General features: G+C 41.7%; 1 protein-coding gene across 8 annotated transcripts in view; it reads left to right on the plus strand.

The window, feature by feature from the left end:
* Positions 1-24,681, plus strand: part of znf536 (zinc finger protein 536) — a 319,313-nt gene that overhangs the window by 173,063 nt on the left and 121,569 nt on the right. The gene's annotated exons all lie outside the window — the stretch shown is intronic.

Here is a 24,681-nt window from a genome sequence, read left to right on the forward strand (position 1 = left end):
ATGCTCTTTCACACTCTCTCTCTCTTTTTGCCTCTTGCCAAAGTCAGAAGGATGACGTGAAATGAATATGTGTCATAATTCTGAGCAGAGTGGGAAGATACGCAGCGTATGTCTATGTGTGTGTGTGTGTGTGTGAGAGCCAAGAGTCTTGTGGTTATGAACTGGAGCATTATGGTACTGTAAAGGTTTGAATAATTGAGAGCACACATTATTTTGAAATGCCATTGTCTGTCGTTGAGTCAGTGGCTCTGAAATAGAGAGCATCAGAAGCACTGGGAAATGTGAAGGGGTGATGCAAACCGGGCCATCGGCACCTTTGACACGAGAGGTGGGATTTTATCACAGAGGTGGCGTTGATGCAGACACAAGTCCATCTTGTATGTGCGTCTCGTGGCCTCGTATGACCAGAACCATTGATGAAGATGTGAAACACAAAACTGCCATATTTTATTCATACTTCGAAAGTGTCCTGGTCTCCATGAGTGCTAGCCACAGATCAATCTCAGGGATTGCACAAGGCAGTGGGTAGAGAGGGAGGCGTTATCGATTTATCAGTGGAATATAGCATGTGTTTGCTTTAAATGGCCACGCTAAACCCAGCTGTCACAGACTTGACATGCTGACATTTACACACAAACAGATACATACACACACACGTATACAGGAGAGATGGATGGAGCCACACGCACACACGTTTTCATATGGCTAAATACTTACTATAAATAAGTCTTATATATACACATCCTCTGTGCAGATAGGTTTACCTTGACACACACACACACACATTCAGCTTTAAAAAAGCTATCACATTGCTGTATTGTGAGCGGATGGCAGATTCTCACTTATGGAAGGTATTTTTCAATTTTCAACCACACTGAGCGTTTTTTACATAGCCACACACACACACACACACACACACACACACACCTGGCATGCCGACAGCAGAGGGCTGGGTGGAGAGGAGCTTGCAGCGTGAGATGCAGCATTGCGGGCCATAAAAAGGATAGTTTAACAATTGATCGGCAGAGCAGTGGTTGAAATGGCAGCTGTAAATCAATTTTATCTCTCAGCCTCTAAAGAGTGTTTTCTAATGAGGTTAATGTCACATAATGACCAAATTCCGCAATTTAAGAGATGCCCTCAAGGTGTGCATACAAGATAGATGTCGCCCAGACCAGAGTTAACGCAAGACGACCCCACACGCAACAGAGAATGTACACCGTCAACCTCTGATGAGCACCGTGTTTTATGTATAAAAAAGGAGAGTGGAATGATGAAGGATGAAGTCAGAGAGGAGATTGACACCAGGTTTGGGATTTTTCGGGACACAATGACCCAGCAGCAATATGCTGAGAATCAGGCTGAGCTTGGAAGCTGGTGTCGGGTATGTTAACTAAATGACTAGTGATATTTGCTTAATAATTGTCCGAAGCATTTTTAAAAACAGTGGTGCATCTATATCATCACTAATAGTGAATATGCCTGAATTGTTTGTTTTTTGTGTGTGTTTTTTTTTATATATTTACATGTTTAAGCATTTTTAACTATGAATTAATATAAAATCATGTGCTCACACAGATTTATACACTCCAGTCTCTGCTTCACAGGTGTAAAGAGAGTTTGCCATGCTCAGCTGTTTGTACCCACATAAGAAAAAGATTAATTCAAGCTCTGCACACAAGAAGAAATATTAAGAAAACAGTCAGGTCCTAAGGCTAGCATCTATCATAAGAGCCCTAAAGCTATTACTATGATCTAATCAGGTTTAATATGATATCCTATCAAATCTCAGTCTAAAAAAGCCCTGCCCCAATTCTAAAACCACATCAACTGAACTGATGACATGGGCTAAATTGTTTCCCTTTCTTTTCAACCATGGAATATGCATGCAAAGTAAATATACTCTATATTATTAAATTTAAAGAAGGCATTGGCAATTTAATTGAAACTGAGTACTTTGTAGCAAGGAACACCTACACTTTGTATTACCAACTACTTGTGTAGGTGCTCTCAAATCAGAGCTCTTTGAATAACGAGTAAACCGTTGCTTCCACGTCCTCTCATGTATATACCCTTCAGATATTTTCCTTAGCCCTTTCCATCTTTCCCACTCCTGCTATCTCTCTCCATCCGTTTCTGTGCTTTAATGAATTGAGTGGTAGATGAGACGATTTTTGGGGGATTAGGCTGTCGTGGCTGTGCGGTGCAGGCACTGACCTATAAAGAAGGCCTTTAAGGAGGCTCATTAATCCACCTGTCCAGGAATACTATATTTATATGTGTCCCTCAGATCTGGGCTGAGGTGCTCAAATACAATGTGGAATTACCACTGCTGGCACCCAATTCATTTCCAACGTGATTAGTGACACAGCCACACGGAGGACGCTGTGGGTGGCATGCGGCACAGACGCTGGGGTCTTTATATGGGAAGGCCGGCGTAATAGGAGTATGTGTGCCACTGTAATCTTAAGATGGTTGTGCCTTTTTGAAAATATCAAGTAAAACCTCTGTGGTTTGATACAGTACACTTCCTTTGCATTTTTGAACACACACACACACACACACACACACACACACACACACACACACACACACACACACACACACACACACACACACACACACACACACACACACACACACACACACACACACACACACACACACTTGGTTGGACATCAGATATGTAGTCTTTTACTCTCTACAATTCTCTTCCCACAATCTTTAATCAAATCTTGCTCTCACCATCGGTCCACCTCTAAATATCCGTCAATGACCCCCCATAAAAGCAGCATATACCCTATTTTGATCCGTTCACATTTTGAAGCACCACTTGCACTAGATGAGGGTCTTTCTCTCACTCCCTCTCTCTCTCTCACTCCATTTTTTTCATCCTCTATTTGATTGATATGTGAAATAAGTCCCTCTCCTGCTCTCTAAAGGCAGTCGGTGTAGAAGGCCTGAAAGGTGCCCATTGTCAATGCGAGAGCACTTTGTCAGGAAACAATTCTGTTCCCAAGGCCCTGAGGACATGTTAAAAAAGATACAGCCCCCATTGTGTACTATAGGAACTTTAATTTTGCTTGTGAGGTCATTTTAATCCTGATGAATTTTTATAGTCGCTGTGGTGCTGAATGGGGAGCAGTGCTAATGCTTGATTAAAAAAAAAGAGAGAGTGAGAGAGAGAGAGGAAAAAAAAAATCTACCACCCACAGACCACCTAAACTTAAGGCATTAAAAAAAGGCCAGACAGAAAAGAATTGGAGAAGCTTTTGTTGAGGGACACATTGGGGTGTATTTAAGTTTACAAAGGACTTCTCCTCAATGGAGACTGGTTTCTACATGGAAGCTTAAAATCAGTGGGGGCTTAAAGATAGCAGTAGTGTGAAGAAACAGCGGTCATCAACAAAGCGCTCGGAGAGCAAATCTGAAAAGGAGAAGGAGAAATAATTTGATGCTTTTCCCTCTCCTCTTCACCTCCATCCTCTCTATATTTATGAGGGCTTTACAGAAATGTGAGGCTGTGCTGTTATACCACACCATAAAAAAGAAGGAAAAGGGAAGACAAGCAGGAAACACAGGAGTGTCTGTAATTGAATTAACAGAACGAATGTGCGAGTAAACGTGCCATGGAGGAAATCTCACGCCATTTTTTTTTTGTTACCTTGTTTTGTCTGCTTTTTCGTACGCATTTAGCATCAAAGTTCCACAGGCCACTGCAAAAGCGGAATTGTTGTTGTTCCCGTCCCTCCCTTCTCCTCCTCCTCCTTCACTGGTAACTTTCTGGTTTACTTAAAGATTTAGCCTAATCCCCATTTGAACGCTAAGACTTGATCTGATGTTTGCATCGCACTTTTATTTCCTTCCAATGTTTTTTTTGTCGGTCTGACTCTTTGTCTTTTTTTTGTGCAGACCTTTGAATGTGCCTGTGAATGTTGTTGAAGGCGATGCGGCCAGACGAATGTGAATGGGCGCACCTACAACCAGCCAAAAGTGTGGCAGATGTAGACGAGAATTCAATTAAACTGCTCCTGACAGGCAGTAATTGATCCATAGTAGTTTTTGGTTTGTTTTTCCTTCGTCTTTCCTTCGTCTTATCACCCTTTTTCTGCCTCAAAGTTTTTTTATGCACTGTTGTTTAATGAAAACAAAATCCTGTTTTCAGAATAGGGACTGGCTGTCTGACTCATGCTCGGCTATTTATATAATCTCCAGTCTTTCCAAATGGGAACATGTTATGCCTTGTGCTAAACGCATCATTTGCATCACTCAGTGCTGTATTTGGAGATGTTTGACTCTTAGTCTTTGAACTCAAGTCCGATATAGCCTGCGCCACACAGCCTGTGTGTTATTCCTCTCCCCACCCCCGTCACCCCCTCAAAGTTTCAACGAAAACACTTTCAAAAGCGTTGTACGTGAAACGTTAGCGAACATAAGCGAGTATGAGTGTCGTTGTTTGGAAGAACCTAAAAGGAGAGTTATCTGACTGAAAGTTTGCAACCCTGTGGCTTCTCGTTCATCTAATTGGGAGGTAAAACTTTATTTTCCCTGACTCTGCTCTTTGCACCCGAAAAGGCCTTTCAAGAGCGCGCCGAGCATTAAAATGGACACCTGCTTTGTTCCTGGCAGCCCGCTCTCCGCTGTATGTTCATAATCTTACAGTGGTCTCTCTGTAAAGGGCCTACCTGAGCTTACAGCAGGACCGAGGGTTCACTCATTCTCCAGGGAGAGTGAGCATGCATGCGTCTATGTTTACGATGGAGGTCTACAAAGTCTAATCGAGGTGAAATGACAAAAAAAAAAAAAAAAAAATCAATATAGCACACACCTGCGCTTTCCCAGCAACTATTTACGATCTACAACACATCATCACAAAACAAGAGATCAAATGCACAATCAAACTCCAATTCTTCATTTAATTAAATCCGGCCGAGGTTAAGCAGGAGACAGAGAGCTGGGAAGCGAAGAGAGTAGTAGTAAGAGGGAGAGAGAGAGAGAGAGAGAGCAAGAGGAAGAGAATACAGAGAAGGGCACAATATGTTCTGTTACATTATACTTTCTTAGCTGGGAGAGAGGCAAAAGGGCAGTGAAAAGGAATACTTGCTATTTAATTACTGTCAGCTGAATGAGCTGTGCTCTGTGCTGTTCTCCTCAGCCCCTCCCTGATGTAAAAATTCTTATTCACTTAGTATGTAGGTCACATTACAGTGGTGTCTGGTTATTGGACATGGGCTTAGATAACTGTTTGTTGAGTATTAAATGCTTTTGCTGCCTCAGCACCCTTTCTAACTGGTATTTTTCACACAGCTGTGCTACTGAAAAGAGGCAACACTGCTGTAAAAATCACGCCGCTGTCCCAACACCCCTCTGCGAACACCAAGCCACCCATTGGGGACTTTAAAGAGGCGCCGTCTGCGTAAAGTATTTATCTTTGTGTTTATAAGAGAAGAGAGAGGTTTATGTTTAAAAGCGCCTGATAAAGGAGTGTCGCAGCGTAGCAGATGGGAAAGAAATATGCAAAAAAAGGGAAAATCGCAAAACGAGTCGCACAAAAATCTGTGGTAAACCCGATGACTCCTGGGTCCCAAGGTGTTAGTCAGGCAGACGAATCGCTGCTTTCTTTCCGCTAATCTGTGTTTGCTTTGTGTGACCTTGCTTGCAGCTAATGTGTGTCGTTCTCACAACGCCTAATGGGCGGACAGGCCACCACATTGCCACAACATTGCCGCAACATTGCACTTCTCAGCTGGTCCTTTCCGTTTCTTTTTTCCTCCATTTTTCTGTCTTTCTTTCTTTTTTGTCTCTTTCTCTCTCTCTCGCCCTCTAGTCTGGGAAGAGAAGAGCCCAGATGGTGATTGATTTTTCGAGTGCTGACATCTCTGCTTGAGAAGCCTTGTGCTCCTCTTCCTTTGTGCAGAGCAAGTCAGGCACACTAACATCATGATGCGATCAGCGGTTCCATACCGCCACCACTGACTAGAGCCATTGATTGACAGATCACGCACTCCACACACCACCACACACACAACAGAACGAAGCAAGTACTTAAAAAAATCCAGAAGACAGAGACTGTTAATAAGTGGAGTTGAAACTCGCTTGGGAGATGTCTGAGACCCTAAAGCAGAGCTGTGTGGTAAATCTCAAGACACAACCAACAGGACCACATTGATCTGGAGAGAAACCATGCTGCTCCTCCATAGCGGCGATGGATAGACATTTGCCACTGTGCAAATTTGCTACGGGTCCATTGAGTCGACTCCAAAGCTCAAATGATGTCATTGGCTAACTAGCCATTCTCAGGCCATTGCCTCTGTTTGCGTGACTAAATACATACAATTAAGGGCTCGGCACTTCTCAATCTCTATGAACTCATTGTTAGACCGGGTTCAAGTGCACTGATAATGGGGGCCGGGGGAAAACAGGCGTATCATCGTGGTACCACACACACACACACACACACACACACACACACAGGGCTGGTGGGTAAAAGAAATGTCTCATTATCTGACGCATTCCCGTTCGCCCAACAACTCTCTCGCTTTCCCTGATTTGTTCTTTTGTTTCCTTAGGCACTCCATTTTCATGGAGGTATGACGTTGCGTTAATACATGCCCCCCTCTCTTTCTCTCTCTCTCTCTCTCTCTCTCTCTCTCTCTCTCTCTCTCTCTCTCTCTCTCTCTCTCTGCCGTCTTTCTCTCTCCAGTCTGCTGCTAATTCTCCAGTTAAATGCATCATTAGTCATTTAGGGTGGTGTGAAAGTGGCTGGACAGTGGACAAGAAGACCCAAATTTGCAACTTGATGAGGAAAAATAAAAGGCTGATAGATCTATGATAATGAAAGTAATCAGCCCTGAATATGGACGCAAAACGAAACAGTCCAGAGCTAATTCTGCTCTCATTATATTCCGAGCAGATAGGGCCGAAGTGCCGGCGTAGATGGAATCACCGTATTCCTCTCTTTCCGGAAAGTAGCTCAAACCAGAGACTGCAGTGTTGAGAACTCACCGAGACTTTTATCGCAATCTTACATAGGTGCACTCTGGCCATCTGTAGATTATTAGAGTAACAGTTTTTGTGCCCCACACTTTCCCTCAGCTTTCTTTATCTCGTCTAACATAGATAACCTGGCAGTGGAGACCATCTGAGATGTGTGATGGGGGGTTGGTGGTGGAGGGGGTGTCTTAACCTCCAGTGAGGGGTGTGCTTGCAGCTGGAACGGCAGGCTGGAGGTAAATGGATCTTATTTTGAGGAGTGTCAACATGTGTAAGGGTGCCCACGGCTCATTGCACGGCCCTGATCCCTCTGCAGATAAGCTGATGGATGAGGGGCAGGGGCCTGGCCCCAACAAGGCCTGCTCTGCACTTCTCTCTCCCTTCTCCCTCCATCTATATTCATATCTCTCTTTTGCCTAACAATAACTCCTTTCTCTTTTTCTCGGTCTCTCTGTTTTCCATCTCACACAAATACCTTTTTTCGTCATGCCTCACTATCCATATATCTCTTTTGCCAATTCTTCCTCTTCCTCACTTAATACTCTATTTGTCATAGGTTGTCTCCTCTTTATCTGTCCCTCTTTCTATCTCTCTTTTTCTCGATTGGTACATTTACGTGCACTTCAGTTCGAAATGATTTGTCATTTAAATATTTTAGTCCAACCAGACATCATTAATTTGAGCAGACCTTGCATCTTTCTGAAATGGTACATTAACGTGCACTTTAAAGTAGCAATTTAATGTATTGTGATGTTCATCCGAGTGAAACGGATTATAAAAAAAAAAAAATGTTGAATGGGTACTTTGTTTAATCCATTGATTGTTGATAGGATGGAGGCATATCTGAATCTGAACTTGCAGTTGATTGTAAGAAAGGGACGGGATTTAAAGTGACTAAATGTTTGGAGAAGTCCAGCATACAGTAAGTCACCAGAGAGAAGTCTTTCGTTTCACCAGATTGAGAACTTATTTTGATTAAGAATTATGAGATAATTTATTTTTCTTTTTTAAATGCAACACATGCATGGATGAATTGTTATAAGATCAATCACATGCATTTAGAAAATAGATTTAATTTCATTGCAACTGTAAAAAAAAAAAAAATTCTTTACAATTAAGTTTTGCAAAGTCTGACTAACAGACCTATAATGTAATTGTATCTCAGCTTTGTCCAGCATTCGACTACAGTTGGCCTTAGCTCGTATTAAATCATTTAAATATCCGCTTCCGCAATGTGTCATGTATACATGGACAGATTAAATACTGTAGCCCGACTACACAAAAACCCGCTGTAGCGCCATTAAAACTGCACATGTAAATGTAGTGAATGCTTCAGACACTGGTGAACACTAAAAAGCCTGTCTGCTCCAGGTCTGGCAGTCATTACTGAGGGACCACACTGAGAGTCCCATAAACAGCGGCCAATGTCTTTGTAACCAGGTTCTGTGGTTAAGCCTATTCTAGACCCGAATCAAACCCCATGTCCCGGTTCTTTCCACCTGCCGCCTTTTCCCCGTCACCACCGTCTTACCTCACTCCACTTAATTCTTCCTGTTCAGCAACCAGCACTGGCAGTCAAATGGCTAATTAGTTACAGATTGCTCTTTAACCCTGGGGTTATGCACCCCTAGCAGGCTGTAAAAGTCTTAAGGGAGATGGAGTGTGGTTTACAATGTGGTGAAGTTAAGAGGTCACCAGAGTTGGAACACATGTGTGTGACTGGGCCACGTTCATGTTTGCCACAATGGCCGGGCCACTTTGGGAACTCCGTAAACCCAAAATCCATTGCCTGTGGTCTCAACCACAGTATTTCCCACCCCTACAAACAGTCACCCATCCTCATACACGCAGTCTCAGAAAGAGAACGCCATTGATGGGGTTGCACTCCAGCAATCTGTCATCCAAGGCATCTGGTGTGCTTTTCTTTTTCTTTCTTATGTCTCCTCCTCTGTCTCTTGTTTTTTTGCTGTTCCAGTTTTTGCCGCATTCCTTTCAACATGTCATTACGAACATGCTCGATTGGATGCACAACAGTCGATGCAGCGGCCCCTCTAACAGGGGCTTCCTTTAATTCACCAATCCCAACGTGTGCACCTGGGAAACCTCCTTTACCAGTTAACCTCTGCTGTCCTCTCAGCGACAAGACAGGCTGACTGATCAAAAATAAATAATTAAAGTCGATAAGAAGATAAGGAGAAAGGAGAGGCATGACATATTGTTGTGCACACTTCCATGCACACAAGTCCCATGATGCTTTCTTGTCATGGCACATCACACCCTCAGACTCTCTCTCTCTCTCTCTCTCTCTCTCTCTCTCTCTCTCTCTCTCTCTCTCTCTCTCTCTCTCTCTCTCTCTCTCTCTCTCTCTCTTCTCCTCTTCTTCCTCTCCATCACCTCCTTGCTCCTGCATGTGTCTCTGGTGTTAAATGTCAAGCTAATAGTTCCGTAATGCATCCTTCCAAATGTTACTCACACAACCTCACAAAGTTACTCTGAAATCTATGAGACAAAATCTGTCTTCTCTTAAACTAAGCTGGTATTTACAGTCATTTCATTTTTCTTCCCATCAGAAAAGCTCTCTCTCTTCCTCTCATCGTGTGGGTATATTTATGTGTGCATGTGTGCATGTGTTCTGATGCAGAAGAAGAGGTGTCATTATCGATACAATGAGAACCATTCAAAAACCTGACCAAGAAGAAACTCGCACAACCTTGTAAGAGCTGTCATTAAGAGCTTTACCTGAAAGAATAAAAATACCACATAAGCTGTCAACACACATTAGTACCAAACAAGAGTCATTCAGTTTTCCTTTCTTTCTGCGCTCACTCGATTTCAAACGTTTCACTGACATTCTTTTGGTATCTCTCAAAGTTTTATGAAAATTGTATCTCCACAAAAATAGCGCATAATTACAGTATTTACGCGTGTGTTAATATTAACCATTTGCATCAGTGAGCAGAATGCTGTCCTTGTCGAGTACTCTCATAACTTCTGTCTCATATATCTGATGAACATGCCTCATTGAATGACTCATATTTTCCATAACCATTTAAACGCTTTGTTTTGACCATGTGTGTATGAGATAGGGACATAAATTACCAGTTTGGGTCTTAACGCAATTCGTGGTTCTATGTTAATTAATCATGCGGTCACACAGGAGTACTACCTAGTAAATAATTACACGGGGAACAGGAACAAATCTGTGCCCTGTGCTTGGTCTCAGACGCAATGCCAATTGTTTGCTCTTCCAAATCTGTTTTGGGGCAAATGGAAAAGATTAGATGCTATGCTGGACTTAGGCTAGTTTTATTTTTTATGTGTGCGTACACATGTGTGCTGTTGTATGTTTTGTTGACAGGCCTCGGTTTTGCAGGTCCCTTGTTTTAGTGCTCTTGGACAGGGAGACGATGCGATTGGCTTTGTTCAGTCTTGCTGGCAGTCGACACATGCTGACATCTGTTCCCTCCCAGCCAGTCAAACCAATCTCAATCAGGAGATATACACACACTCAATCACACGCGCACACGCTCATGCATGATGAAATATTCAGTTGGTTTTCCCAATGCATGCGCACACACAGCCTCACACCAACACCTTCAATCATATAGAGAGACACTGATGGTGCTTAGTCTCGAGGAATATCACACAGTGATATACAAACACACACATGCAGATGTGGTCATTATATTGGACAACTGTTCTATAGGCCAGTTGCTTTCTTAAAGGTAAATGGTTTTTCACACAGCTGCAACATTGGCACAGCCCGCTGCATGTATCTTCGATGTGTGGAATGTGAAGCTGGTGTGGTATGAGGCGACCAGGACAGGATATAAGCGCTTGTTGGCTGTTGCTCCCGGGCAAATAACCTGCCGCAATCCTTCCAGAAAAAGAGCAAGTGTTCACAAAATGAAATGTTTCAAATGAAACACAACCGGGCCGAGAGAAATGAATGTGACACGGCCAGATTTTGTATTTTTGTTACAATTACCCTAAACTCCAAATTAATTATTTGCAGACGCAGAGCAATGGTGAGCAGGTGGTTGCCATATTTGCGCGGGACAGTCTCAACTGCGGCTCATGCCTCACTTGATAAAGGCCTCTCACTCTGAAGCTCATATGACGCACTGTCCTCTTCCCAAGAGCCTCCGCCACACTCCCTACATTCCCCCTCCCTCTTTCCCTCTGCTTTATTCTTTACCTCCATCCATCTCTCTCTCCTCTCTTGTCCCTCTAATGCGATATGACATCATTTATCCTCATCCATACATATTCAGCACTCGCTCATGAGTAATCATGTACATTGGAGTAACACCCACTCCAGCAAACCACCTCCCTTCAAAGTGACCCTGTATCAGTTCCACCTTGAGGGGATTCAAAGTGGGGGGAACAGGCGCTGGAGAGTTGAAGTGATCTAATGTTATTAACTGATCAAACTGACTCAAAGAGGAAATGGAAACTCTGTAAGCCAAAAGAAAACGTGTAGCTCTGGTAAAAGACACAGAGCTTTTATTGGACTTAACACATTGTGATTTTCCTACCATTGTGCCATCAGATCTTTAACCTGTGTTTATATATCCAAGCATTAATTTTTTTATAAACAATACAACACTTTCTATTAGTATAGAACCATGAGCACTTATTGCTACTTTATTTATTTTCTTGTTTATATTATTTATTTATTGTTGCATGGTTTTGCCTTTCCTATGCATTTTATTGTTTTACTCTAAAACCAGACCCAGATTTTCTTGATTTTAAAATAAAAATTTGAAAATCCATCTTAAAAATGTTTATTAAGTGTTAAGTCTTTCCAAGCCATTGATGGAATTTCCAGTCATTTATGACAACGTTTACCCACCATTGCCGGAATTTTCCGGCAATCCATGTTTTCACTTTTATATAGTAGGGGGAGCAAAATAACTCCCCCTACCGTATAAAAGTGAAAACATGGATTGCTGGAAAATCCCGTCAATGGCATGGACAAGACTTAACATAAAAGACTTAACAGAAAATCAAGAAAATCTGGGTCTGGTTTAAAAGTAAAACAAGAAATAAAAACAAGAAAATAAAAAACTAGCTGTAAGTGCCCATAGTTCTCCTAATAGCAAGTAATAGTAAAGAGTCTCCGATTCCAAAAACAAGTGGTGAAGAAACAGAAATAAGCGATAGAAGCATTGCTTACGCACATGTAAGCTAACGTGATCATCAAACATTAAACAGCATACAAATCAAAACTGCCTAACATTACAGAATAGAATATCGAACCCACAAAGAGGTACAGGACTATGCTAGCTTTGGGGGTGTTGATGGACTCAATCTACTAGAATTTTTTTTTTTTCCTGAAACCAATCCGTATGTAGTAAACCTTTCTCAGGTTTTCGCTCAAAATTTTGCTTTTTTAACGAAACATACCCACATTCAAGTGTTGATAAAAAAAGAATGCTTGAAACTAGAATATTTTTTTTGTTTGTTTGTTTAAAAGCATAGGCTCTGTTCTTTATTTTGATATAATGTTTGTTAAGATATTCATACAACAATATATTCTGGGGGCCATGAAAATTTTGTAAAAAGTATTAAAAATGGCAAGGAAAAGTGTTAAACAATTATAATCTGAACAAATATTGAACTAATAATATTTGAAATTTGAAAATGTAATGTTTTTTTTTTCTTTCTATGTGCATATTCTGTATGTTTGTGTGTACATTCACACAGTCCATGGGTCTGGATGTTTGTGGAATCTTGGAGCGTCTGCTTGTAAGGGAGGGGAGGGGGGGGGGGGACACACTGAGGAGCATGACAGTAATATTGTGCGGCAGACACAACTATTTCACAGGGGCTTAGAGGCCCTCCCGGATGATGTAGTCTGTCAGCGCTACACAGATCCAATCTGAACTCCGCCACCACTCACCAATATTCACTTGGATTATGTCTCGGAATATGACTGAGCACTCTGAAGACATGGAGAAGGAAAGGAGGAGAGAGGTAGATGGAAGTGGAGAAGGAGATGAGTAATCCTCATGTGACTTTATAATGCTGTAGATGAAGTGTAGAGAGAAGGCGTACCGTGGGACGGTTTGCGGTTGACACACATGCACGCACACACATGCTTTACATTCTCTGCTTGTCATTTGCACCTGCTTATTTGGATTTAACACTTGATTTAATGTCCTAAAGCTACAGCACCACAAAAAATTCAGAAACTCATACCGATGAAAGAAACTAAGAATGATGGTGAGAGGAAGAAAAATCATAACAACAGATAATTATTCAGCCTGCTGAGGAAAAATCGGAGCGAGGGGCGCAGGCATTCTGAGGGAGGACGGTTACATTCTGTTCTACTGAGCAATTTGATGATAAAACAACAAATAGGCACACAAACCATTGGATCAGACGGGCTAAAGAACTGATTAGAATATATCAGCACACCTCTTCTCAGCAAGCCAGCTGCTCGGAAAACACAGTCTTACGGCATAACGTCAAGCAGAGTGAAGAGAGCTTTTGTGTATGCGTGTGTGAGAGAGTTTGACTCTTTTTAATCCATTATTCTTGTCCTTAGATGTTCCACACTATTCATTTCAGATTGTAGGGTGGATATTATAAACAGTGGCTTGTCAGTCTGCTTAACTGCTCATAATTAACAGATCAACAGTTCAATTACACTGGACTTGAATGTTTCTCAATGTAATTGTCTTTAATTTAAGGACAAATGCAACTAGTAAAAGTAAACATTTGTTCAGATATGATTTTGGATCATTCTCACTCTGAGTTTGAATATGATACTATTTTAGCTTTTAGCAAGTCTTTATGTATCATTATGTGGGCTGTTTATTTTAGTGGGTTGGAATAATAGAGTCTTGTCCATATGCAAATGAGTAAACAAATCAGATTGTTGTCAGGGTTCTGTGTGCACCAATCAGGCTCAATACATTTGATGTGTAAAATTAGCTTAATGTATACTACACACACATTAGCAAATAGCAAAATACTCAGTGCAATCCAATTGCCAAAAGTTTAGCAATGCACTGTATGAAGCACAGTCAAGTCACTCTCAAACCAAGAAGCTTTTAGTTACTTAAGAAATCTTTCGCCCTCGCAACGGAATTTCCGATCGTGTGTATTCCTGCGCATTTGTGAAAAATCACCAAATCTGATAACTAAAACGATTTGTTCACTGGTTTATGGCCATAGAGAACTAATTTTTTACTTAAATTATTTGTTCAAAAACACATTCATTTGCGAACAAAACATCATTACCAAAAATGATAAAAGACTAAAATGTGAGGATGTTTAGCTTGCAAAATATTATTTTAAGTGTTCTAAATATGGATGTTTCCAGCATTTTTCTTTCTTTTCAAATGTATTTCCTTGACTTTAAAGCGCATAACAGCAATTAATGGCTGTAAGTGAGCTACATAAACTATGGCTCTCACAGACGCTTCATCCCAACCTGCTTCTCAGCTCTCTCACAGCCAACAGCTGGACTCTTATTCCAGCCTTCAGACCCCCTCTACTGCTAATGTGTTCGTTCATGGTACTAGTGTTACTGAGAGGGTGAGTGAGTGAGTGACAGAGAGATAAAAAGATAGAATTTACCATTTGTAAGTTAAACCCATTCCAGCTTTGCCCCAGTTTAAATTACACTGTTTTTCTTTTTTGATTTCCATTTTGCGCATAATGCCTCTCTCTCAGCATGTTTTAAGTTATATTATTAGCGGGTCTCTGGAGAGTTTCCCCCCTCGTTTTTGGGGTGGGATTCTAGGCTCTGGATGCATTAGCTCTCCGTAATTGGCGAATGATCATGGGATGGAGTGTGGATGGAGAGAGAACTCACAGCACGCACACCCACACACACACGCGCTCGGCTCGGTGCTGTACGGCCGCGAAACTGGAAGTCAGCGAGGGCCCTATCAGTCAAGCCTAATGCTCAGCCCTAATACACTTTAATAGCTTCCTCCGCTGTCTCCGATCCCTCTTCAACATTGATCTGAAATCATCTTTCTTATTCTTTTTTCGGGGGGCTTTGCAGACTTTCACAGCATTTATTGCTGTCACCTGTCTCATGTGCTCAGATTAATACGGACCGATAGGGGTAGGTTGGGGAAGGAAGCCATTTATTTGCGTTCGGATGTGTGTTCGGCAAAAGGCTAGAGACTTGGCTGAGCCGACGCAGCGTTTGAAGAGCGGGCCCGTTTGAGCCCAGGATCCGTCACATGAATGTGTAAAATACCCGACGCCCGCGCAGGCTGTCACACAAAGGGCTATCACCCTATTATTCAAGAGCAGCCATGGAGCCAGGCCAGAGTAGAGTGTTTCTGGGGGGAAGGGAAAAATCGGCTTGATTGTGATTTGCCATTTATAATTGGCCAACGATGTGAAATGGTCGGCAGCCAGACTTTTTTAAAAAGGCAATCTGCGGCGGTGGAGGGGCCGATGGTTCGCTAATGACAGCTAGCGCGATACGCCTTGGGAACAGAATGGTGCTCGTGTAAGGGTAGGGAACACAAATATGTTTATCTGTAGTCAGCGATGTTTGCATGACTCAAATGGCATTGTCTATTGATTTCCTTTTCCAAAACATCGGCAACACAATGGAGCTGAAATACAGAAGCAAAAGCGAAACGTTTTTGCAATTTGAAAACAAACAAACCAAACCCATCTTTAATTCCAGAGACGCTTGGCTTATTAAAGAAGTTACGCAGTTCGTTTTGGCCTTTGTTTGTGCCTGTAATCTTAAAGGGAATACTTGTGCGCAATGCTTTTCGGTCTCTGTTGCGCGTTTGTGTTTGTCCCTGGTCTGGGGAGCTGGGTTTAAGCTCTGAAATGACAGAGTTCAAGGCTGATACTCCTGTTGGCAGCGAGGCATGGCAGACGATTTCTCGAGGGGGTCTGCCTCAACATTGTGAGCTCGACAAAAGATAGTATTTGATAAAGGTCCCCCTCCCCAAAAGCCCCCATAAATAATGAAAAGTTAATGAAGAGGTAACTTAATGATGTAATGAATATGGCAGCGCAAGGTCAAACAGAACTGTCGTGGGTTGGGTGGGCATGTGAAGTGCGTACTCGTCTGTGTGTGTTTGCGAGTGTGTGTGTGTGCAGTTTTAATGAATATATTGTCACAGGAAGTGCGATAATGTTTAATTAGTTTCATTTGTGTGCGGCATGTTGTGTGATTCTTAGATGACCTGGTCTCAGATAAACTGTGTGTGTGTTGTGGGTTCGCTTAGCAGAAAAAAAAAAAGTAAAAGCCTGCAGTTTGAGGGAGTGTTTCTCACAAGTGTACACCTGCAAGGGAGAGTGCTTGTGAAACCCTTCTGTTTTGGACAGTTTGTTTGAAAGTGTATTGTATGCATGCTGGTCTAGTTGTAGGGTGGGGTCTAGTCTGGTGATTAAATATTGAGAAAGTCTGAATAATACGTCAGGTCCAGGTGCAATTGATAGGGCAACACAAGCAAGTGACTCAAAGGCACTGGCAAACACACTGTTCTGTCTGTTGGTGCGACCTATGTTATATGTGTCTCAGACATGTTTTTTCACTAACTAACACTTTGCTATTTGTTTTTAGACAAACAACAATCAGTGTGTGAACTCAACACCGCTGAGTTTTCTTGTTGAGGTGGTTCTGGTTTCAGTATGTTGTCCTAGTGTGTAAAGTGCCTAGTCGGCAGCAGGCAGGTAAGCACTTCGATCTGTTTCTCCTGGACTGAGGTGAGGGACTACCATGCCGGTGGTCTCAGCTTCAGCTCTGTCCGATCCGTTATAAGAGAGGGAGTGTGGGGTAAAATAGTAGAGAGATGCCAGTTGGAGCCATGGTCTAGCGCTTAACGTGTGCATGCAAGGTACATTTCCTGTTCCATTTCTTTTACTCTCTCTAATTGTATTACTGGCAACAAGTTAAGTTAAATGCAGGATAGTTGATATTCCAGGATAGTCCAGAAACATTTTTTGTCAATATTGTAATGTTATGTGCTTTGAGACACGAGTTAGTTTAACGCCTTCTCTGGTGACGTTTTAGTTTGCTCCCTGCTGTATGCGTTCTGATGTTTTGGAGGAGATGTGGTTTTGGAGACGCTCTGAAGGGAGGATGGGATCTTATGCTTTCAAAGCTAGCTTGCTATTGCTAGCCTCTCCGAAAATTGCCTACCCTACCTTTAAGTCAAGTCAAGTCAAGTCAAAAGTTAAGTTAAGTTAAAAGGACAATTCATCCAAAAATGAATGCAAAAATTCTGTCATCATTTACTCACCCTCATGTTGTTTTAAAAATGTATGAGTTTCTTTGTTCTGTTGAACACAAAAGAAGATATTTTGAAAAAATGTGGTTTCTGGTCCCCATTGACTTCCATAGTATTTTTGCTTTTTTTTTCCTACTATGGAAGTCAATGGGGACCAGCAACTGTCTGGTTACCAACATTCTTCAAAATATCTTCTTTTGTGTTCAAATGAACAAAGAAACTGATACAGGTTTAGAACAACTTGAGGGTGAGTAAATGATGAAGTTAAGTTAAGATAAGATAAGATAAGATGTATCCTGGATTCAACAAAAACATTTGTTGTCCACAATTTATATAATTAATAGCAAAAAGGGCAAAGATAAGATTGATACATAAGTGTAATACGTTAGTCATTTGAAATATTTAGAATATTATTATGGTCATGATGAGTATGACATTAATATTTTAATTATCTTAATAGTTATTTTTCATATCACGTAATGCAAACCCATCCATTGATATCTGTGATAAAATCCTCATATGATGTAGACGTCATTGGGAAGTATTAGATCACAGCACAGACAGCAGATGCTTGGCCAGCACTTTCATATGCAGTCAGAGAAATCTCAAAACAAGACCGGACTCACACAGGGACCCTAGCGAGGGGTCAGTGAGTTTTTATCTGTGTCTCCTGAAACATTTACAGTTCCCCGACAGCTCTAGCGCTGGCCAGGCGTGATTTGTAGTTCATGTGCAGATGTGTTGCTGAGAGACGTTTTAATGTGACGGGCGAGACGGTTCTCAGTCTGTCTCTGCGGGTTTATGGAGGAGCTCCGTGTCTGCGTCTCAATCTTTGAGACCTCCCCCCGTGCTCCCAGACTCCCTATCTCTTCGCTTAACAAGCCTGAGGTCATGAAGAAATAGCACAGTGCCCCACTTAACCCAAGGTCAGGTCCCTGAGTTGATTCGCCGTATGCTGTCATAAGAGCCTGACAATAAAAGCAGGGATGGATCCGCTCTCTCTCATGTTAACCTGAATTGGTTTGCTTGCCTTTTTATTGCCTGTCTCCTGACAGCTATAGGCGGACAGGTAACAATCATCCTAAAGTTTAACAGTATATAGTGTAGGGGAAAGAATTACAGCTTGCGGAGTGAATGGGAGTAGCAGGGAATGTGTGCTGTGGCCGTGGTGACTGTGAGGAATGTCTTTAAAGTGAAATCATTTCCTTTTCGTAATCAAAATATGACAGACCTCTGAAGTCCCATCTGCACGCCACTGCACAGCCTGGAGCTGCTCTGAGTGGGCAAGACGATGGAGCGATATCATGCTCTGAGGTTATGGGTAGGAGTTTTGACGGCTTCGCTCGTGGCAGTTCCCACTTGCTGAGTCTCAAAGTTCATCGGAAAGGGAAAAACATTAAGCGCAAAACCTAAAATATCACTAGTAGCGTATGCCAGCTTTAGTCTCTCGGCCGGTACATGAAATGCTCTCTCGTTTCAGTGGGGAAACAGAGCAGCCAGTTTGACGGACAGATTAAGGGAGGCCTGTGGACCTTTACCATATGTCGAAGTGTGGTTAGCTCACAGATTGTCGCGTCCATCTCAGCCTTCCCACCTCATCACCCTGGAGGCTTGAGCATGAGGTTTATTAAGTGTGAATGGTGTGGTCGGGGTGGCGCGTGCCTCAGGAGCTCTGTTGTCTCGTGCGCTCTGGGAAAGCACCTGTGTAACAATGCAAGTCTTAAAATGTTTGTGGTGGCACAGGGCAAATCATTGAGGAGAAGGCATTGTTAAAACACATCTGCTCTGCCATCTGATCTGGCTCAGTGTCATGTCTTCAAGGCCATATTTCATTTCTGCCTTTAACAATGTAGAGCCCACCAGGGGTATGTGGACCCCAGGGGGTACTTAATCAGCTTCCAGTGGGGTACTTGAAAAGTTTTTTCTTATTTTATATACATTACGTGCCATGCACATTTGCTACCAGTTACAACTGAATATATAGATATTTTATACTTGATTTCATTTGCTGTATTTAAATTTCATCATAAAAGGAAAACAGACTTTTTAGTACTTTTGTTAAACGTCCCATCTGAATAAAGTTGTGCTATTATTATGTCATTATTACCTCTGATAATAATACTAAAAATAATGATGATGATGATATTTGTTATTATTATTATTATTATTATTAATAAAGTTATATTAGTAGTATGTAGTTTTTTGTATGAAGGGGCTGTAGGGATACATGAGAAAAACAAGTTTTACTTTATTAATGACACTAACAAAGATTATTCACTTTCAGTTGCAGTAAATATACAGGACAGTCAAACATGTGCAATTCTGCAACCAAAATTAAAGAACAAAATAACAAAGCTAAGGCCTCAAGCAGAGAAATTAAACAACTCAGGCTGCTTGGACATAAATAGTTTAATCTTTGCTTCATAAATCAGGTGGTGAGCATTAATTTGGCCTGAGCGAGGCCTTCAGGTTCACACTTGGTCCTGTGTAAACATGTTTTCTAGTCAGTCCTCCTCTAGAATGATCCACAGAGCCGTAATCAAAAACAATAACCATTGGAAAGCGTAAACGTTTCAGAGCGTCGTTGAGAAGTATGAAATAATAATCTGTGTGTGGCCTGGCGAATGCTGAGAATGCAAACATTTCACAATAAAGTTGTTTAAATAGAGACCTTGGCATCGATGACTAAGAGATAGGACATGCTGCGTTAATTACACCCGCTCATAAAAATAAACCACCGGTTTAAAATATGACTCTCCATACTACGGGATTTAACCTATTAAACGGCAGTGAGATGTGTTGCTCATATGTGAAGGAAGGGTGTATTGTTTAAAGTAAAAACACAACAAGCTCAGAAAGAGATAAAGAGAGAGAGAGAGAGAGAGAGAGAGAGAGAGAGAGAGAGAGAGAGAGAGAGAGAGAGAGAGGGAGAAAAAAGGCCAAATAGCTGTACAATCAACAAAGGAACATAGTGTTTACTCTGAACTTAAAGACTTTTGAATTATTCCCCAACATTGTGTGGCATTAGGACGAGAAAACAGCTCGGCTAAGTGCACGTTTATTATTTTTAAACTGTGTGAAAAGTAATATGCTTTAAGGAGCCAGCAGATGTATTGGTAGAGCTATAGAGGGCCCACACATAAAGTTTGAAGTGAGTTAAATTTCATCAGGGGGTGGCGAGAAATTGATTATTTTCCTTGAGCATGGACTTAAGTTTTAAAGTTCACTGCCGGGTGGCCCATTCCTATTATCCATGTTAACATAAGAATAGAGGATAGGAAGAAGGCTGGGCTAGAAAGAGAGACACAAAACGAGAGAGAAAGAGTGAGGGTTACTGGTTTAAATGAACTTCTGCATAGCATTAAGTGCTTAGAATGTCACGTTAACTTTCACTTCCTACTTTTACTTATGAAGTCCAAGAATCTCAGGTAATGGCATATCAGGGATGTCTTGAGCATTCTTGGCAGTCCTCAAGATTTGAGTCCAACCAGTTTTTTGTAGGCCACACGACAAGCACACGTTCCCAGCTTAGACGCCTGGCTAGAGAACAAGGAACCCGGTCACAGAAGCGGCGCGCTCCGGCTAATCACGTTACACTGTTTTTGCTTCACATTACACTTAGTTTACCCCCGAAACAGATTCAAGGGAGCCATGACAACTCTTCAGTCTGAGAAGAGGCATGCCGTTATGAATAAATGTTTGTATACATTTTTTTGTGGATCTTGGAGTGTGCACATGGTGAACGGACTGTGCTTAAAGACATCTGGATGCGATGGAATAGAATTTGTTTAAACAAAATGAAGCCCCTCTCTCTCCACCTGGAAAGCCACCCAGAGCGCACACTGCTCATCACTACATACTTGTGCAGTGATTTTAATAGGACTGTATTGACAGATATTTCAGTACAGCAATATGAAGGCTTTTGAAAATGTGTGATGACTTTCACAGCTCTTACTGAAAGAGTCAACATGGATACCGTGACTTTACATGTGCTGGAACTGAGGGGGAAAACACTGATGAACTTGTTCCATTAAGGTTTAACAAATTCTAAACATAATCCTCCTTTTCTTCTTCTTCTTCTTCTTCTTCTTCTTCTTCTTCTTCTTCTTCTTCTTCTTCTTCTTCTTCTTCTTCTTCTTCTTCTTCTTCTTCTTCTCCTTCTCCTTCTCCTTCTTCTTCTTCTTATTCTTCTTCTTATTCTTCTTCTTCTTCTTCTTCTTCTTCTTCTCCTCCTCCTTCTCCTCCTTCTTCTTCTTCTTCTTCCTCCTCCTACTCCTCTTTCTCATCCTCCCTGTTTTTTGAATTTGTAGTCACATTATTCATGTTTACACTTTCCTGTTATTATATTGAAGACAAGTGAATAAGCTAGATAGTTTTATGCACTTCTTAAAATAAACATTAAATTAATTCATAATAATAATGAATAATAAAAATGTTCCTCTTTATTTTATTCACTATTATTATTATTATTATTAGTCATAATTAAGTGCTAGTCACAAGTATTAGTCGCAAGTGCTTAAGCTATGTACACTCTCAGAAAAAAAGGTACAAAAGCTGTCACTGGGACAGTACCCTTCAAAAAGGTTCTAAAATGTACCATTTAGGTACTAATATGTACACTTTTGGAACTAATATGTACACTTTTGGTACCAATATGTACCTTTGAGGGACTAATATGCACTCTTTAGGTACAAAAGTGTACCTTTTGAAAAGGTACCGCCACAGTGACAGCTTTTGTACCTTTTTTTCTGAGAGTGTAGTTTTATGCACTTTTTGAAATAAATATTACATAAATGAATAAATTAATTAATAATAAAACATTTGTAAATTTTATTCACCAACTTTTTATTATTGTTAGTCATAATTACAGCATATCATGTTTTGAATTTGTACATTATTATTATTATTATTATTTAATACGTATTTATTTTAAGAAGTCCATAAAACTATGTAGCTTATGCACTTGCCTTTAATTTCTGTATTCAGATATTTAAAATTCTGGAGCTATTCAAAGTTATATAATGTTCTCGTGGAAAGCTTAAAAAGGAAGAACGAAATAAAAGATGTCAGCTAAATTTACGGCTAACAGTATTTTAATGAAGCATTTCTATTTTCGCACTTAATGGTATTTCTTTTGACTGCGTCGGCTGGACTTCACATGTAAATAATAAAGCATCTAAATGTAAAATACTCCTCTGTGATCTATGGCATATTAATCAGCATGTTTAATGAGCGACTGCTGATGAAGGATCAGACAAGGGAAGGGTGCTAGAAGGTATGTGCAAATAAGAGACACCTATGGATTGATCAGCCTCTTAATTCTATTTTAACAAATAGTCCAGGAGTCTTGGATGGCGGTGCGGGAACATGACTAGGATAATAAGCATCATGGAAGCTAATCAGATTTCTAAGAGGAATTGATTGTTGGTTTTGCAGAAAGAGCAGAAGAAGGCTTGACAATAAGCTGAAATTTAAGTGTTAATTTTTATGCTAATCTTCCAGCAATCTCCACGTGATGCAATTTGCTCCCCTGCTCCGCAGATATGAAATTGTCCCGCTCACAGAGAAAATGTCAGCTTGCCAGACCCTGAAAGCTTGTAATTTATTAGGTATGTTTCTATTAGTATGTGTCACACTTGTTAGCCAGCATCTCTATCTCTCTCTCTCTCTCTAGCACACTTTTGCACATGCAAACTCCCATACTCAGACTAGAGCGCTCCATGTGTTTGCCGCTCAGCCCGCGGCCTTAAAGAGCGTCTCAGCTCAGTGGCTGTAGCACCAGGGCATTAATGTATTATCATATATCGGGTGGTCCTTGCCCTGTGGACAAAAGGCTGTTTAATACAATTTAATGACATTCCCGAGCAGGAGGGAGAAAGGGGGAAAGAAAGGGCAAAGCCCAGATTAAATTAGCATTTGTGGTTCTTATAGTTCACCCATGCAAAACTTAGCAACAGAAGCGCTATGACTCCACCCCTCCATCCCCCTTTTCTTTTTTCCCCGTTGTCTCTAGAGGAAACAGAGCGACGGCGTAGAGTGAGAGTTCAAGTAAGAGTAGAGTTGGATAAACTGAACGTAACACGGGTTGCAGCTCATAACCTGTCAGCGACGCTCATGTTCCCTAAAGGCCACAGCTTGATTGATTTCCTGTGCGGCGCAGTGATGTCATCCATAAGAGACGCAAGGAGCTGACAGCCGATGCGTTTAGTCATCTCTGTGGCCGTGCCGTTTACCGACACGGGTTTCTTTGTCTTCATCTGTCTCTGCCTCTCTTTACACATCTCTATCTCTCTTCTTTCCATCCTCTCTCCTTCTCTCTCTCTCTCTCTCTCTCTCTCTGTCTCTCAAGCACAAACCCTCCCCTCATTTCCTCCCTGTTTGTGTTGTGTAAGGAAGCCAGTGCCGGGCATCCAGTGTTACACTCAGCGTACTCTGTGTAGAAGGTTTGGATGCAATTCACATATAGGTCAATTAAATGCGCCAACATCTGCTCTCTTCTAACCATTTGCATACAGTATTCATATGTTAATGATGTCCCTTGTTTTGTGTGTGTATGTTTGTGTGTGTGTTTTTCACTTCCTCCCCTCCTCCTTGTCTTTTTGTAAAAAAAAAAAAAAAATCCGAGATAGAATTTTTTTGGATTCAAACTGCTTCATGTGGCGACTCCAAACCGGATAGTGTCGTCCTATTTTTATTTCCTCTCCCTCTCTTTCTCTCTCTCTTGCTGAAAGCAGAAACTCCTTTACTGTGAGCGGCGGGCTTGTTCAGCTGCCATTGGCCCTGATTTGAACAAGAATCCTTCCACTGTAGCTGCAAAGGAAGTCCTTGCCTTTGGAAAGCAGCTTAACGCCTTATAAATCAGTGATGAGGCAGATGGACCAGCGATAATCTATTTAGAATGCCTCACAGCAAATATTGTCGTACAGATGATTAGAGATTGAGCTATTTTAACTCGGCCTTCTCCGCCCTCTCAGCAAATCTTCTGCTTCTCTGAATGATTTAAATTGGAGAGTTTCTTCTTTTCCCCCTGCTTTTCCTCCCTAAATATATCTGCATTTTCAAATCGCTCACTCGCTTTTGCACGGGGGAAACGAAGTGGTGAAGTGTACGTGTTTTACGCCGCCATTTTCTTGGCAGGCTTCGTGGCGTGCCACGGAACAAAGAGAGCAGGGAAATGGGCCTGAGCCAACAGGCTAATGACAAAACGCATGCTTCTTAACCCAATATTAGTAGGGGGACGCGGCAGGAGCACGGCTGTACGTGAGGGCTGAAGCCGCACCGAAGGCCGCCCGTTTCGCTTTGGTGGTCGATAGGTCCAGATTTAGCGTGAGGCCACGGAAGACGGGCCGGACGATGGATGGATAGAGAGGGAGAAAGAGAGAGAGGGAGATAGGGAGAGAGGGAGAGAGGGAGAGAGGGAGAGAGGGAGGGAGGGAGGGCGGAGTGCGAAAATGAAGTGGAG

The sequence above is a fragment of the Squalius cephalus genome (genome assembly GCF_949319135.1).
Source record: "Squalius cephalus genome assembly, chromosome: 3".
NCBI classification, from domain to species: Eukaryota; Metazoa; Chordata; class Actinopteri; order Cypriniformes; family Leuciscidae; genus Squalius; species Squalius cephalus.